The sequence below is a fragment of the Garra rufa genome, chromosome 14, assembly GCF_049309525.1.
Source record: "Garra rufa chromosome 14, GarRuf1.0, whole genome shotgun sequence".
In the NCBI taxonomy this organism is placed as follows: Eukaryota; Metazoa; Chordata; class Actinopteri; order Cypriniformes; family Cyprinidae; genus Garra; species Garra rufa.
In genome coordinates, this window is record NC_133374.1 from 5,756,606 (window position 1) to 5,772,687 (window position 16,082).

The 16,082-nt window shown below is 33.1% G+C and overlaps 1 non-coding gene across 1 annotated transcript; it reads right to left on the reverse strand.

The window, feature by feature from the left end:
* Nucleotides 1–14,800: 14,800 nt before the first annotated feature.
* Nucleotides 14,801–14,929, reverse strand: LOC141285581 (small Cajal body-specific RNA 14). Its single transcript, XR_012338706.1, has one exon.
* Between the last annotated feature and the right edge of the window lie 1,153 nt (nt 14,930–16,082).

The window sequence follows — 16,082 nt, forward strand, 5'->3', positions numbered from 1 at the left end:
GCAGGTCGCAGGGCACGACTGGCCACCGTGGGAGAATTACAGCCGTCCTTACGGAGCTTTACCCCTCGCTGCAGCAAATTACCTCTCTGGTGTTTTGGTGTATTAGCAATGGTGAACATAACAGACTGTCTTCGCTTAGGCTAGAGATTAAAAAAAAAGTGAGCAGAGTATTTTTGTGTGCATATATACTAGAGCTGTCAAAATTAAAGGATAACTATTGCCAAAATGCAACCTGGGCTGTTTTTTTTGTACTGTAAACGAGACAAACATATCTAAAAGCATAATTACGACAAACGAGCCGTTTTTGAGATTGACCGTGATTTAGTTTTGTGGTCAGTGGCCGGTGAATGGGAATACTAGGGGCATAACTTTGAGCGCATCAAAATCAATATTTTTTCAACACTAAGAAGGCTCGACACACCATGACACTTTGCTCGAAGTATCGCCTGGGTCTCTACACATGAACTCGAGCATTGAGAACATTGTTTGTGTACACAGAGTTTACTAAAAAGAAAGTTTTTGAACAACTCACTTTCACTGTTTGAGTTTCCGCTCGCGGCCGTCTTGCCAGTCAAGAAGTGTCGATCTCCAAATGAGAGGATGGATAGCTCCTAAAGCATATTTCCATATAAATGCACGGCTAATTCATTGTTTTGTTGCAAGTGAAAAACCATATTAACCTTCTAGTTGTAAAAAGAGCCTCATATAAGCCTAATATTTCATCCTATGGAGTCCATTCATTCGCATTCGGAGATCGACACTTCTTGACTGGCAAGACGGCTGTGAGAGGAAACTCAAACAGTGAAAGTGAGTTGTTCAAAACCTTTCTTTTTAGTAAACTCTGTGTACACAATGTTTTGGACATGCCACTTTTTGTTCAAATGTAAATAAAAGCTGAGAAATATTTTTTCCACATTGATGCTTCTTGTACATCATCTTATTATCTTTTGGTCATTTCCAGTCAAAAAAAAAAAATTGCTGGTTGAATAAAAGTAACTTTAAGTCAGAATTTGCCAGGGGTATGAATAGTTTCAGGCTTGACTGTAAATGTATAAAAATATATATAAAACTACCTTACCTGAGCATTTGACAGTCTGTTAGCATGTCTGCTCTTAAGTGTCACGGTCCGAGAGATGCAGCTTGCCAACATCTTTGCATCATCTGTACCAATGTGCTGCTGCTAAAGGATTCCACAATTTTAAAAAAAGAAATGGTTTATTGAACCTTTAGACAAAACAGGCATTGAGAAATAAGTCATATGCATGTGTTTTTTTTGTTGAGTATCATATTTGATTGGTCAGGGTTGTTGTGTTGTACCTCAGGTGTGTTCAGGTCCTGCAGCAGAGATGCAGGCCGTTTTTTGAGAGACTGTGGTGTGTGCGAATACTGCGACTCATGCAAGTGTAAAGCCGCACGGCGAATTGTTTCTTTCGGGTCACCCATACGTAGGTCCTCATCAGTTAACGTGAATGAGGGAGGTCCCGCAGTGGGCTATAGATGCAGAAAAAAATATATATTAAAAGATGTTCATAACAGTATAGTTTGAACAATATTACTTTGGCATTAAATTAACAGCCACACATTTTAAAACTCATTTATACTGTGTGAGAAAAATACGTTATTTATTTATTTTAGGTAAAGTCGCAATAAATGAAATTAAAAGAATCAGTGGACCCACAGAACCTAGTCGAGGGAAAGGAGGGTAAATATAATAATATAATAATATCTTTTTTTACTCAAAATAAAAATAAAAACATTTTGTTGTATAAATCATTTGAAGAAAAAAAAAAAAAAAAAAAAAAAAAAGGTTTTTCACTTCACCACCCATTTTGTCCCAAAATAAATAAAAGTACACAAAAAAGGGGGGGGGGGGATTAAATAGATTTAAGGGGGGGGGGGGTTAATAATAATAATAATAATAATTCAAATTTAATAATTTCCACAATAAATATTGGTCCCTCTTCACTTTACCCCCATTTTCTTTCTTTTCTTTCTAGTGCAACCCTAAGTTAAAAAAAAAATAAATAAATATATATATATGTTACATAGATCATTTAAGGAGGGGGGATAGTAATTAATTATTCATTTTCACAATAAACATTGGTCATTCATTTTCCCCCCAGTTTTTTTCTCAAAATAATTAAAAAGTGCACCCCAAGTTTAAAAAAAAAAATATTGGATCCGGTTTCTGTGTTGTCATCAGTAGCAAGCATTTTGATAAGAAAGGATGGCGAATACAAAGAAAAACCCTAAAAAAAAAACGCATACAAAATGTTCAGACTGTGCAATAACCTTAAGTCTGGAAAAAAATTAAAAAATAAACAAATAAAAACACATTATAAATGAACTATTTGTTATATAGATAATTTAAGGGGACAACTAGGTTTCAAAGTATTTTTTTCCCTTTTTTCCCCACATTTTCTCTCTCTCAAAAAAACCCCCCAAAATAATATAAATAACAGTTAATTTAAACAACAACAAAATTAGTGATTCTAAATAATTTATGAATAAGGGTTGTAAATGCCATGTAAAATGTCAACAATAGAAATAAAACATTAAGTGCTGATTAAAGTGGAAGTGATCAAAAGAATAGTGGATTATTACAGTGAAACAATATTGGAAATATGGAAAATGTGGGTCACAACATATGCCAGACTCAAACCTGCATTTCTATAAATCCAAAGCAGCAGAAAAATACAGATGTTGTCTGATCATTGTATGCTCACCCTGGACTCCAACGGGTAGCTGCTCTTCAGGTGAGGCAGACAAGCTTTGTTTCGTGCCTGTAGTTCAGCGATACGCATCCAGTCATCAGCAGTATGCTCTGCTTCCTCATCCTCAACTTTGATATCGGACATATCATGTGCATTAGCATTAAAGGAATCATTCAGCTCAAACTTCAAGCCGTCAGTGCTGCGGTCCTGCTGTGTTTCTCGGCATCTCACATCCTCGTCATCCGTCATCATCATCTGCTCTTGGAGAAACTTCAGCAAAGTCCAGCCAAAACAAACACAAATGCATAGTGAAATAATTGAAAACCTCAAAAACGCAGTACACACTAGGGCTCTACAGTGTGACCATTTCACTCGTATTTGACTGAAAACTACTATGTGCAACTATGAAAAAATATTTAGGCGCACCATGTGTGACTGACCCAATCAGCATGTTTGGGTTTGCATTCAGAGGAGCTTCAAAGCTTTCTACAGGTTTTTGCAACGGTGAGTAATGTATCACAGACATATCTCACGAATCCTTTCAGAAACAAAGTGTAGAGAGAGTGAATAAGAGATTGATTGTGCAGTACAGAGAGCGTTGTTGATTATAATAGAGCTTTGTGAGATTGCGAACCAAGAAGAGTGACAGCTTTTAATAATTTTTAAGAGTTTGTAAATGAGATATTGACTTAATTAACTTATTGTTTATTTAACTGTTGTATTAAGTGACATACATTGCAAAATCAGGCAATGGTGTTACAGTCAGACAATGTTTCGTCGTCAAAAGTAGTCTGAAACAAGTCACAACTGAGCCTCTCCATTCAAACACAGCGGTGTTTCGTTTATGAATAATGTGCATTTTAAACGAATCTAGTGAGATGATTAAATTTCCCATTCACAAAAGTCACTTGCTTTATTCCTGAATGAATCAGCCATTCAAAGGAATCAAATGAATAGAATTCAGTAATTAATCCACCTGCTGGCAAATCTTTTCAGTTATTTAAATCTTTAATATTTCTGTATTCACAATTATATAAAATACATTTGTGACCCTGGACCACAAAACCAGTCATAAGGTTAAATTTTACAAAACTGAGATGTAAACATCATATGAAAGCTTAATAAATAAACTTTCTATTGATGTATGGTTTGTTGGGATAGGACAATATTTGGCCGAGATACAACTATTTGAAAATCTGAATCTGAGGGTGCAAAAAAAATCAAAATATTGAGAAAATCACCTTTAAAGTCCAAATTAAGTTGTTAACAATGCATATTATTAATCAAAAATTACATATTGATATATTTATAGTAGGAATTTTACAAAAAAAAATCTTCATGGAACATGATCTTTACTTAATTTCCTAATGATTTTTTGGCATAAAAGAAAAATCAATAATTTTGACCCATTCAATGTATTTTTGGCTATTGCTACAAATATACCCCAGCGACTTAAGACTGGTTTTGTGGTCCAGGGTCACATATTTTTAAATATTAATCTCAACAGGAAATCGTGAATTTGATTGCACTCATGCCACCTCTGAGCCTCATTAAACATATGATAACGTAAAAACAAGGGTTAAAAACAAAATTCCCCTGTAAATCACTTCAGGGAGTCAAATTTCACCTCATTTATCAGATTTTTTTGATTGCCGTTTAGAATGTGCTCCTGAAATTGACTGTTTTTTTAAATTCTCCTAACAAGAAAAGTAAGAGTAGAGCCCTGCAGAACACTCTTAAAAATAAAGGTGCTTTAAAAGGTTCTTCACAGCGATGCCATAGAAGAACCATTTTTGGTTCCACAAAGAACCATTCAACTAAAGATCTTTAAAGAACCATCTCTTTAACTTTTTAGAATCTGAAGAACCTTTTACCACAAAGAACCCTTTGTGAAACAGAAAGGTTCTTCAGATGTTAAAGGTTCTTTATGGAACCATTTAGAAACAAAAAAGGTTCTTCTATGGCATTGTGAAGAACATGTATCTTTAAGAGTGTAGGATTCAGTTTAAACCAACCTGAGCCTCCAAGCTTTTGACTTCGGCCTTCGCCTGGTCTCGTTCCATCTGAAGAACTTTGACATCTCTCCTGCTGGCCTGCAGGGAGTTTACAAGAGATTTGTTCATCTCCTGCACCTCCTGGTTTTTACTGCTGTATTGCTGTAATTGTGAGAAATTGATCTTCAGCCTCTCAAGGAGCTCTTTATTCTGCTGCTCCAATTGTCGAGCAATGTTTTTAAGAGTGAAAACGGAGCCGTTTTGCTTTTCCACCTTCAGCTTCAGCTGAGATTGAAGTCTCTCGGATCTCAGCTGTTGTTCTTTCATCTCAGCTTTAAGAGTGATAATTTCAGTATAACGTTCTTTTAGGGTCTTCTCAAGTTCCTGAGCTTTTTCTCTTGGCGTTTTTTGATGGCTAAGCTCCTGTGAAGCTTCCTTCACCTTGGCCAACTGGTTCTGAAGAGAAGTCACTTTTTCCTTCAACAATCGGTTTTGTGTCTCTAAAACAGACAATTCTTGTAGTTTCTTCAATTCGTTTGAAGCAGAGTCAAGCTCTTGCTGAAGTTTCCTAAGACTGTCCTCATGTTGTCTGTGATTTGATTTGATAATTTCGTTTAATTCAATGTTATTTTCCTTCACAAGCCTTAGTTTGTGGTCTACAGAGTCATACTTGTTTGTCAGGTTTATTATTTCTTCATCTTTTAGGGAAATCTGCTCAGACAGATTCAGAATTTGTGTTTGGAGGCTCTCGATTTTGGTCAAAGCCTGACAAGAGACAAGTTTGCAAATTAATAAAATTCATGTGTTTTTTTGCATCCTACAAATTAATACAGTCAATGACTAGTGATCACTCAGACTGTTAAAGAGAAATGTATAAATTAACTAACAAACAAATTCTCACCTTTTTTTTTTTTTTTCAAAAAGCAACTGGCAAATGCTTTTTTAAATTTAAATTTGTCAATTTTATAAATAATTTAAAAACATTTTAAACCATTTAATTCATGACACAAAATGCAATTAAAATAAAAAATAAAAATGACTTTTAAATGAAGTTTGTTTTAACATTAAGAATTTAGAAAAAGTAGAATATTTTAAATTGTTTTGAAATTTAAGTTAAATAAATAGAAAAACGTAACCACATTTTGAAAAATAAAAATGTTCTCTTCAATTTATTAAAACAAACTTCTTAAGAATGAAAGACATTTTAACCCATTTAATTAATGTTATAAAATGTAGTTTAAAAAACAATGAATAATTTAACAATTTTCAAATGAATTAAATAGGTTTAAATTTAAATAAATGCAATGTTTAAAAATGTAGTTAAAAAAAAAAAAAAAATTAATTTTTTTTTTAGGAAAACCCAAAGTTATTGTAAACATTCATTGTGAATTGAAATAAAGTTAAAATAAAAAGAGAGGTTTATTAATGTTTTAACATTAATTTTTAAGAATTAAAAAAAAAGTTTAAATTTATGTTTCAGTAAAAAAAATTGAAAATGGAAAAATTTCAAACAATTTAATTCACATTATTAAATAGTTAAAAACTATAAAAATGTAACCACAAACACTTTTCCTTCAATTGAATAAAACAAAATGTCTTTAAATAAAAAAATTAGCCATGTAATTCATGTTTGAAAATGTAGTTTAAAAAAAAAAAAATTATTCTGAGGAAAAAAATGGGGGGAAATGTGAAGAGCAATATTTATTGTAAAAAATTTATAATTTTATTCATTTAGTTTTAATTGTTTGAAATTTTAAGTTTAGTTAAAATAACATTACAACATTTAAAACAAATTAAATGGGTTTAAATTTGAATAAATGTAATGTTTTAAAATGTAGTTAAACTAATAAAACATTACATTTTATTTTAACATTTTAAACCATGAATCGTAAAATTTAAATTTATTTAAAAACTTAATTTAATTTAATCATTTAGGCAATTTTCCCTTAAATTTATTCAATTAATATTTGACTCAATCACTTTTAGCCCTCTATACTCACCTCCATGCTGGGTCCCAGAACCTCTCCTTTCTCCTCAGATTGAGCTTTCTGGAGTTCATCCTCCAGAACAGAGATCTTTCCCTGAAGGATCTGCACCTGCTCAGTCCGACTCTCCTACATGAAAAAAAAAAAAACAGGAGGAAGAGATGAACAGTAAAGCAAAGCATTCACAGAACGAATGGCTTTTCACTAGTCTTCATATTTACCAGTCGTGTGACGACCTCGTTTAACTCCTTCTCCAGAATTTCCTTTCTGCTCTTCCACTCATTCTCCACTGATTTGTGAGCCAGCGTGAGTTTGGCAACTTCCTCCTCAGCTCTCGACAGCTGAGTGAAGGCATTTCGCACCTGATGGGACCAATGTGAAAGAGGAATTGGTTTTAAAAAGGTTAACAAAACACAAAGGGCACAAAGAAAAATTATCTCACCTGAGAAGCAAAAGTTTGGTTCTGCTCTGTTAGTACATCAATCTTTTTGTTTTTCTGAGTGTTTTCGGTTTTCAAGTCTTGGCATTGCTTTACAACCTCATGCACTCTGTGGAGAAGACTGTACAGGCAACTTTTTATTCCAGGGATTAAAGCAAAAAAAAAAAATTGTTTTTATAATTGGGAGCGATTTTAAAATTTAATTTTAATGCTCCTAATTTTAAAATTTTAGGAGCATCTTCTGATCAATCATCAAAAATACCAATTAAAAAAAATTTGCCTTCCTAATAAGAGGTGATATTTAACTCCTTAAAGTGATTTACAGGGACATTTCTTTTTACTTTTGCAATAGCATTTTTCCAATTTTATTAAAAGTATGTCATCTATGTCAAAAAAAAAAAAAAAAAAAGTATATTAAAAACATAATAAGCTTTTTAAAATAAGACAACTTGGTTACTAATCATATAAAATTAGTATTAATAAAAAAAATTTGTACTACAGATGTGGCACAGAAGGACACAAAGGTGAGGCTCAGAGGTGGCAAATTTTGTTGAGATTAAATTTTGAATATAGAAATATTAAATAATTTAAATAACTGAAATGATACGTTAAAAATAAAAATAAATTATCACCAATTATGAATCACTGACTCACTAGATTAGGCAAAAACGCACTTCACGAATGCAACGCCGCTGTGTTTGCTTTTAGAGATGCACAGTGGCTGAGCTGTTATGTTACTTGGAACGATTTTCATTGATGAAATGGAGTAAAATCAGGCAGTAGTGTCATAGTTAGACAACCTATGTCACTTAATGTTAACTTCTAGTTAATTGAACTGCTGTATTAAATCTATATTATATTTGCAAACTCCCTTAACAATTATTAAAAGCTGTCACTCTCCTTATCACGATCTGTGGGCGAAAATGGTCTAAGAGAGCGCGCAAGTGTGCGACGGAGAACTTTAATCCCTGCTATTCAAATAATCACTGTAAACCTAAATTTGAGCCTTGTATCTCACCTCTCGTTCTTCTCCTGGAGCTCCAGCAGTGTAGCTTTATTGTCCTTTTCCAGATCTCCTTGTTCCCGCAGCAATCGCTCCAGCCTGTTCCGTAACTGCAAAATCAGACCCTCTGTGTGCAAAAGAGAGAGAAATTTAACCAAGTTCCTATCAGAGCGCCACAATTGATCTGATTCACTTCAGGCTGCATAAAGGAAACCTTTCTCTGAGATGATGCTCATCTGAGTGGCCAGTTCTTTCTCCAGCTCGTCTCTCATATTACCCTCACGTGCCAATTCTTTCCGGAGTCTCTTCAATAACTGCGGTGTGCTCGTTACATCCTGCACTGGAGAGCTGGAGATGAAGGATAGGAGTCATAGTCATACTGGGATTTGTCAGTCACTTTCATACACTACAACAGTAAGTTTTTTTTATGTTTTTTTTTTTTTTTTTGCTCACCAAGCCTGCATTAAGGCTCAAAAAATTTGAATTTTTTAGGTTTCTTTGATGAATAAAAAGTTCAGAAGAACAGCCTTTTTTCGAAAAAATGTCACTTTTAATCAATTTAAAGCACCCTCGCTAAATGAAAGCATTAGTTTCTATAATCCCAACCCGTAAAAAATAATTAAAAAAAGAATATATTTAAATAAAATAAAACTATTTAAATTTTAATTGAAGAAAAATCATGTAAAAACCGTATTTAAATGACGACAAAATGTCGTTAAAAATAAAACACACACTAATAGCATTTAAAACAGCAATTTAAGAACTTTAAATTTCAGTTTAATAAAAAAAAAAACGTTTGAAAAGGAACATTTTTAAACTATTTAATTCATGTTATAAAATAAATGTTAAATCAAATATAAAAACCCAAATAGATTTATTCGATTAAAACAAATTTGCATGAAATGTAAAATATAAAGACACTTAAACCCATTTAAATTTGGCAAACTGTAGTTAAAAAAATAAAATAAAAATAATAATAATAATAATAATAATAATAATAATAATAATAATAATAATAATAAAACTTAACATTAATTTTCAAGAATTTAAAATTTCAGTTCAAAAATAAAACAAAAAGCATTTGAAAATGGAAAAATTTAATTCATGTTATAAAATAATGCTAAATACAATAAAATCCCAGTTTATCAAATGTATTAAAACAAATTTAAATGAAAATGTAAATGTCAACCCATTTAATTCATTTTGTAAAATGTAGTAAAAAAACGAATGAATGAATTTAACATTTTAAAACAAATTAAATGGGTAAATATATATTTACACTGACTCAAAGCTTTTGAATGGTATGTGTGTATAATGTTACAGAATTATTCAACCATTTTAAATATTGAAAATAATAATGATAATAAATGTTAAACTGTCTTGAAAAGCAGATTAGCATATTACAACGATTTCTGAAGGATCATGTGACACTGTAGCCTAGAATCTAGACGTGCCCCTAGCGGCAGCAAATTACATTTGCTTCCAAGGGCAGTCTAGTTACTCTCCATTCACTTGAGATTTCTAAAAATCCAAAATCGACCGGGCCAATCACGAGTCGGTGGGCGGCTTTAACATGACGACTGACGTGGACCATAAGTTCCGTCAGACATTTGCTGCGTCCCAATTCGCATACTATCCGTCCTAAATGGTATTCGAAAATAGAATTAGTATGTCCCAAATCGTAGTATGTTTAAAAAAGTATTCCCGGATTGTCTACTACTTAACTTTAGAATTCGAAGTGCGGATCAATGCACACTGTCTAACGGCTAATATTGCCCACAACACATTGCGCGGTGAACGAGGATTCGGTTAGAACTACAAACATGCATGAAAAGTGATAAACTACAAACATGGCGGACACGCGCGACCAACGGACAGGCAGAGAAAGGGGTATAAGTGATAAATAATCAATGTGTAACCTAACAGAAAATATGTATTTAATGTTATCCACGTTATATTGCCTGTGCAGTAACATTATGAACTTTTATAATGATAGGTTTTGGTCATTAACTTTTAAAAGCATCATTATGCAAACACGAGCAGAGTTTTCGGCACGAAAGACTCGTAAAAGAAATATCCTCTTCATTTCTCTTTAATACCGTAGGAAATCAAATTAAACTAAATGTAGATGATGTTTACTGACAGGGCAGGTTAAACAGTGACAGGATTCAGGTAACTAAGCAACAGAGCGTCCGTTAAAGACGCAGTAGTATGTCCCAAAGCTTGCCTACTATTCTGCTACATACTCAAAAGTATGTACTTTTTCTTCACAAAAAGAGTACGTACTTTTAGGGCATAGTATAAGTATGCGAATTGGGACGCAGAATTTCTCTGGTTCCGTGAGAGATAGAGCAATGGCTGCTGCTAGCGAAAAACTTTCTTTCGAATCGGCTTTGGCCGCCACTCTGAAAGACTTGAAGTTAAGCTTTTCTCTGAGAAAAGAACAAGAAACTGCACTGAGGTCGTTCTTACAAAAGGAGGATGTATTTGGAGTTTTGCCAACCGGATACGGCAAAAGTTTGATCTACCAGCTAGCTCCGCTGGTGGGAAAACCCATGTGACTGACTACGTCACCTTCCTCGTTGCTCTGATTGGTTGTAGCACTAGCCTATTGCGTGGAGAGGGAGTTTGAAAGACAACCGTTTATCCCACCCCAACAGTTGAAAAAAAAAAAAAAAAAAAAAAAAAAAAAATGGCAAAAATATTTTACAATATTTAAGCTTTTGCTGTATTTAAATTGAATAAATGCAGGTTTGATGAGCAGAAGAGACTCTTACAAAAAAAAAAAAATCTAATCCAATCTTTAAGTCTGTGAAAATAGGAAACATTCACAATACAGGGCAGAAAAGAATTCGGGAAAAGTTCACTGGTAACAAACTCAATATGTTAAGAATGTTTGTCAAGTATTTGTGGTGTCCCAAAGACAACAATTATTTCCTGTGAAGGCCCAGTTAAGCTAGTCCTTCTGGTTTTTAATGTCCTGCCAACGCTCTTCTCTGGAACCACAAATGAATGATCCATTTTCATTTCATTAGCCATGTATTTTTATATGTGAATGAACACACTGTGCCTTTTTGTCAGAGTTTCTTTTATAAAAAAACAACAAACAAATAATAAAAATAAAATTTTCACTAAGCTGGATATTATATAGCTATAATGCAACTCAAATACAGAAATATTTATCTTCTGCTCACTGAGGCTGCATTTATTTGACCAACAGCACAGTACGATCAGTAATACTGCAAAATATTTTTTACAACTTAAAGGAACTGTCCTATGTCAATGCATTTTAAAATGGAATTTCTTCCTGTGTTTCAAAGCTAAATTTTCAGCATCATTACTCCAGTCTTCAGTGTCACATAGTCATTCAGAAATCATTTTAATATGCTGATTTGATGCTTAAGAAACACTGATTATCAAAGTTGTAAACTGTTGTGCTGGAGACTGTGATGCATTTTCACAGTTCACAATTTACTGATTAATAGAAAAGAAAATAGAAAAAAAAAAAAAAAAAAAAAAAAAAAAAAAAAAACAGCATTTTCTAAATTAAAATATTTTTTAACATTATAAAATATCTTTACAATCCATTTTGATCAATTTAATGGATTCTGGATAAATTTGTCATTTTTTCTTTCTTTCTGATCGCAGATTTTTTGATTGGCAGTATATCAACCATAACAGGACCTACCCGACCGAACTGCAGGCCACCGTGAAAACCTCTTGAAACTGAACTCTGGAAGTGTTTTGGACTCTGCTGATGATTGGAAACTCTTCATCAGTGTATAAAGGTGAGCAACAGCTGTTTTCGCTGCTGGAAGTGGAGAAAGTCATGACAGCTAGAAAGCGAGACAGAGAAATAAAGTCAATAATACTAAAAAGATGGAATATTAACATTAACGTCACTTGTTTATTTATTTTAACACCATGTCAGCACCAATGACTATATTAAATGGCACACAAAAAACATGTTAAAACTTAAATTAAGGTATAATAGGGTATAAGTAGAAGAATTTATTAATGCATCAGTGTGATAATCTGGCATCTTACAGGCTTTGGTGAGGAATCCATCTAGGCCTTCATTTAAGGAAAGACCATTATCAGCATCATCTTCTACAAAATGAAACATGGAGGCGATCATCAACTGAGAGAGAAAGACACACAGAGAGAAAGAGAGAGTCTGATTAGAAAATGCACAGACGTCACAGACTGTCAGTCAGTACTAGACACTCACCCCTGTCTTAATGTCCAAAGGCACCATGTTGTACGTCTTAAAACCGCAATAACACAGAACAAGCACCACCTGTACACAAACATAAAAACAACTTTTTTTTCACCCAAACAAGCCAATTCGGAGAGTTTTTCCCAACACAGAAAAGTACAAAATCATTTAAAAAGTTCATTTTAAAGCACATATTGGCAAATTTTAAAAAGGAAAAAAGGGGGGAGGGGTAGTTTCAATATATTTAATGTCTTGAATACACGCAAGTAAAAATATTCAAAAATGTTTCCAAATAAAAGGTATTAAATTTAATAAAAAAAACATTAATGAAAAAGTACTGACTTAGAGGCACAGTCATGAGGATCTTTTCAGTGTCATTTTATGGTTTTCTTGTCACAAGTCTACAAAATAAATTCCTTCTGTCATTACAAAGCAAACTCCAAACGCTAATAGGTCATTTTAAGAAGAAAGAAAAAATTTACTTTTTAAAACTGTTACTATACCTTTAGAAAAAGTCTCAAAATATAAACAAGTTTGCACTTTTGTTTTTGTTGATTAGCATATTTTATACAACTGGCTTTTAAGGCTCATATAGTTCATACTCGAGAAAGCACCTCAATGTGATGTGGATATTTATATTGGCAAAAAGTACAATGAAATTCTATATTACTCACATTTTAACATTATTTTATTACAGAATGTTGTACAGATAATCAAGTATACCTAGTGTTATTCTTGAAATATTACTAATAACACAAGTTATTCTTATGTTTACACTACTGAGATTTTCACTATTCATCATTTCACTATTCATTCTACTAATGTACACTGAGTTTTTAAAGTTTCTTCTGCTCACCAAGCCTGCATTCATACAAAATACTGCAAAATCAAATATTTTGTACTAATTAAAATATCAGCCTTGATCACAAGAATAAGCTACATTTTAAAACCCATTCATATTTTTAAATGTTATTTCTTCCTGTGATCAAAGATGAATATTCAGCATCATTACTCCAGTCTTCAGTGTCACATGATCCTTCAGAAATCATTCAAATATGTGACCCTGGACCACAAAACCAGTCTTAAGTCGCTGGGGTATATTTGTAGCAATAGCCAAAAATGCATAGTATGGGTCAAAATTATTGATTTTTCCTTTATGTCAAAAATCATTAGGAAATTAAGTAAAGATCATGTTACATTAAGATTTTTTTTGTAAAATTCCTACTGTAAACTATCAAAATGTCATTTTTTATTGGTAATATGCATTGTTAAGAACTTAATTTGGACAACTTTAAAGATGATTTTCTCAGTATTTTGATTTTTTGCACCCTTAGATTTCAGAGTTTCAAATAGATGTATCTCGGCCAAATATTGTCCTATCCTAACAAACTATACATCAATAGAAAGCTTATTTATTGAGCTTTTATATGATGTATACATCTCAGGTTTGTAAAATTTAACCTTATGACTGGTTTTGTGGTCCAGGGTCACATATGCTGATTTTCTGTTTAATAAACATTATTTTATCAATATTTAAAACAACCAAGCACATTTTCTTCAGGATTCTTTGATGACTAGAAAGATTAAAAGATCAGCATTTATCTGAAATAAAAAGCTTTTGTAACATTATACACTGTACCATTCAAAAGCTTGGAGTCAAAATATTTAATTTAATTTATTTGGTAAAGAATTGTAGAAAAAAAACACTTATTTAGCAAGGACGCTTTAAAATTATCAAAAGTGATAAAGACATTTATATATAATGTTACAAAAGTCTTCCATTTCAGATAAATGCTGTTCTTCTGAACTTTATTCATCAGAGAATAAAAAATAAATACTGGTTTTTAAGCAGCAAATGAGAATATTACAATGATATCTGAAGGATCATGTGACTGGAGTAGTTCAGCTTTGAAATCACAGGAATACATTTAAAAAAAAAAAAAAAAAAAAAAAACATAACATTTTAAATAGTAAATCTATTTCAAAATAATGGTTTTTGCTGTACTTTGAATCAAATAAATGCAGGCTTGTGAGAAGAGACATTAAAAATCTTACTGTTCAAAAGCTGTTAGTGTATTTTAAAAAGACTTAACAGCAAAAGAACATGTGAACCACAAGCTAAAGGTGGACGTTTGCACAATCCCACTAAAAGGCCTTTTAGCGATAAATCAGATAACAGAAGGAATGTAGTAGAATGTGCGCAACAGGTTTTCCAGCAAACTGTGTTGATAATTTAGTAAAGGTATTATTTGCATTAGGAGACACCAGCATAAAGAATAGCAGTGTCTGAAAACCAACAGAAACAAACCCACACCTTGGCAAGCTGAAGCTCCAGCTCGACTCCCTGACTGATTTTCCACAACATGAGAGAGGCCTGCCTTGAACTGAACTGGAAGTCAGCTGCACGTATAAAGGAAATAAAGGTAAGCCACAGTTTATCCAAATGCGTGTGTGGAACCATCGCACAGGGATCCCGATGTCTCGACAGGCCCTGTCGGCAGGAGCCAGCATCGCTCTGTGTGGCGTCCAGGACTACGGCATTGCTTGGCTCAGCAGCCACAATTGGACCAACCACAGTCTGAACACTCACTACCCGCTCTGACCCGGATTCGAACCTGCAACCTTCTCACCCGCAGTCTAACTCCTTATCCACTGACCCACCAACACTCAGGACTGGTTTGGCGAGTTTAGATTTGATACTCACCCTGTAGCATAGTGAAGATCATCTCTATCTCATTAGGAAATGGTGACAGCAGCAAACCATCATTGAAAACTTTCCCCTGCCTACAAACAAAGACACACATTAACCATTCACATTTACATTTAACGCATGCTTTCATTCAAAGTGCCTTACAAATGACTAACATCATTTGTAAGGCACTAAAGTAGACTAGTATACAATTAGACAAGTATACAAGTTAAAGGTTTAAAATTAACAGATAATGTACTCACCCCCTTGTCATCCAAGATGTTCATGTCTTTCTTCAGTCGTAAAGAAATTACATTTGAGGAAAACATTTCAAGATTTCTTTCCATATAATGGACTTCTATGGTGCCCTCGAGTTTGAATTTCCAAAATGCAGCTTCAAAGGGCTCTAAACGATCACAGCCGAGGGAAGAGCGAAATATCTAGCGAAATTTTCTAAAAACATTTACAACTTGTATACTATTTAACCTCAAAGGCTTGTCTTGCCGAGCTAGACAAGACAAGCATTAGAGGTTAAAAAGTATACAAAGTGGGGTTTTTTTTTTTTTTTTTTTAGAAAACAACCCATCATTTTGCTAGATAAGACCCTTTTTTACTCGGCTGTGACGGTTCAGAGGCTTTTGAAACTGCATTTTGGAAGTTCAAACTTGGGGGCACCATAGAAGTCCATTATATGGAGAGAAATCCTGAAATGTTTTACTCAAAAGAGAGTATATTATCTGAAAATTTTTGTTCTGAAAGTGAACTACTCCTTTAACCAATCACATTTAACACAAATTTTAATTCAAAGTGCCTTAGAAATGACTAACATCACAAGCAATCTGGAATGGTGCCAACAATATTCACAGTAAATTAGACTAGTATACAAGTTAAAGGTTTAAAATTTACAGATAATGTACTCACCCCCTTGTCATCCAAGATGTTCATGTCTTTCTTCAGTCGTAAAGAAATTACATTTGAGGAAAACATTTCAAGATTTCTTTCCATATAATGGACTTCTATGGTGCCCTCGAGTTTGAAT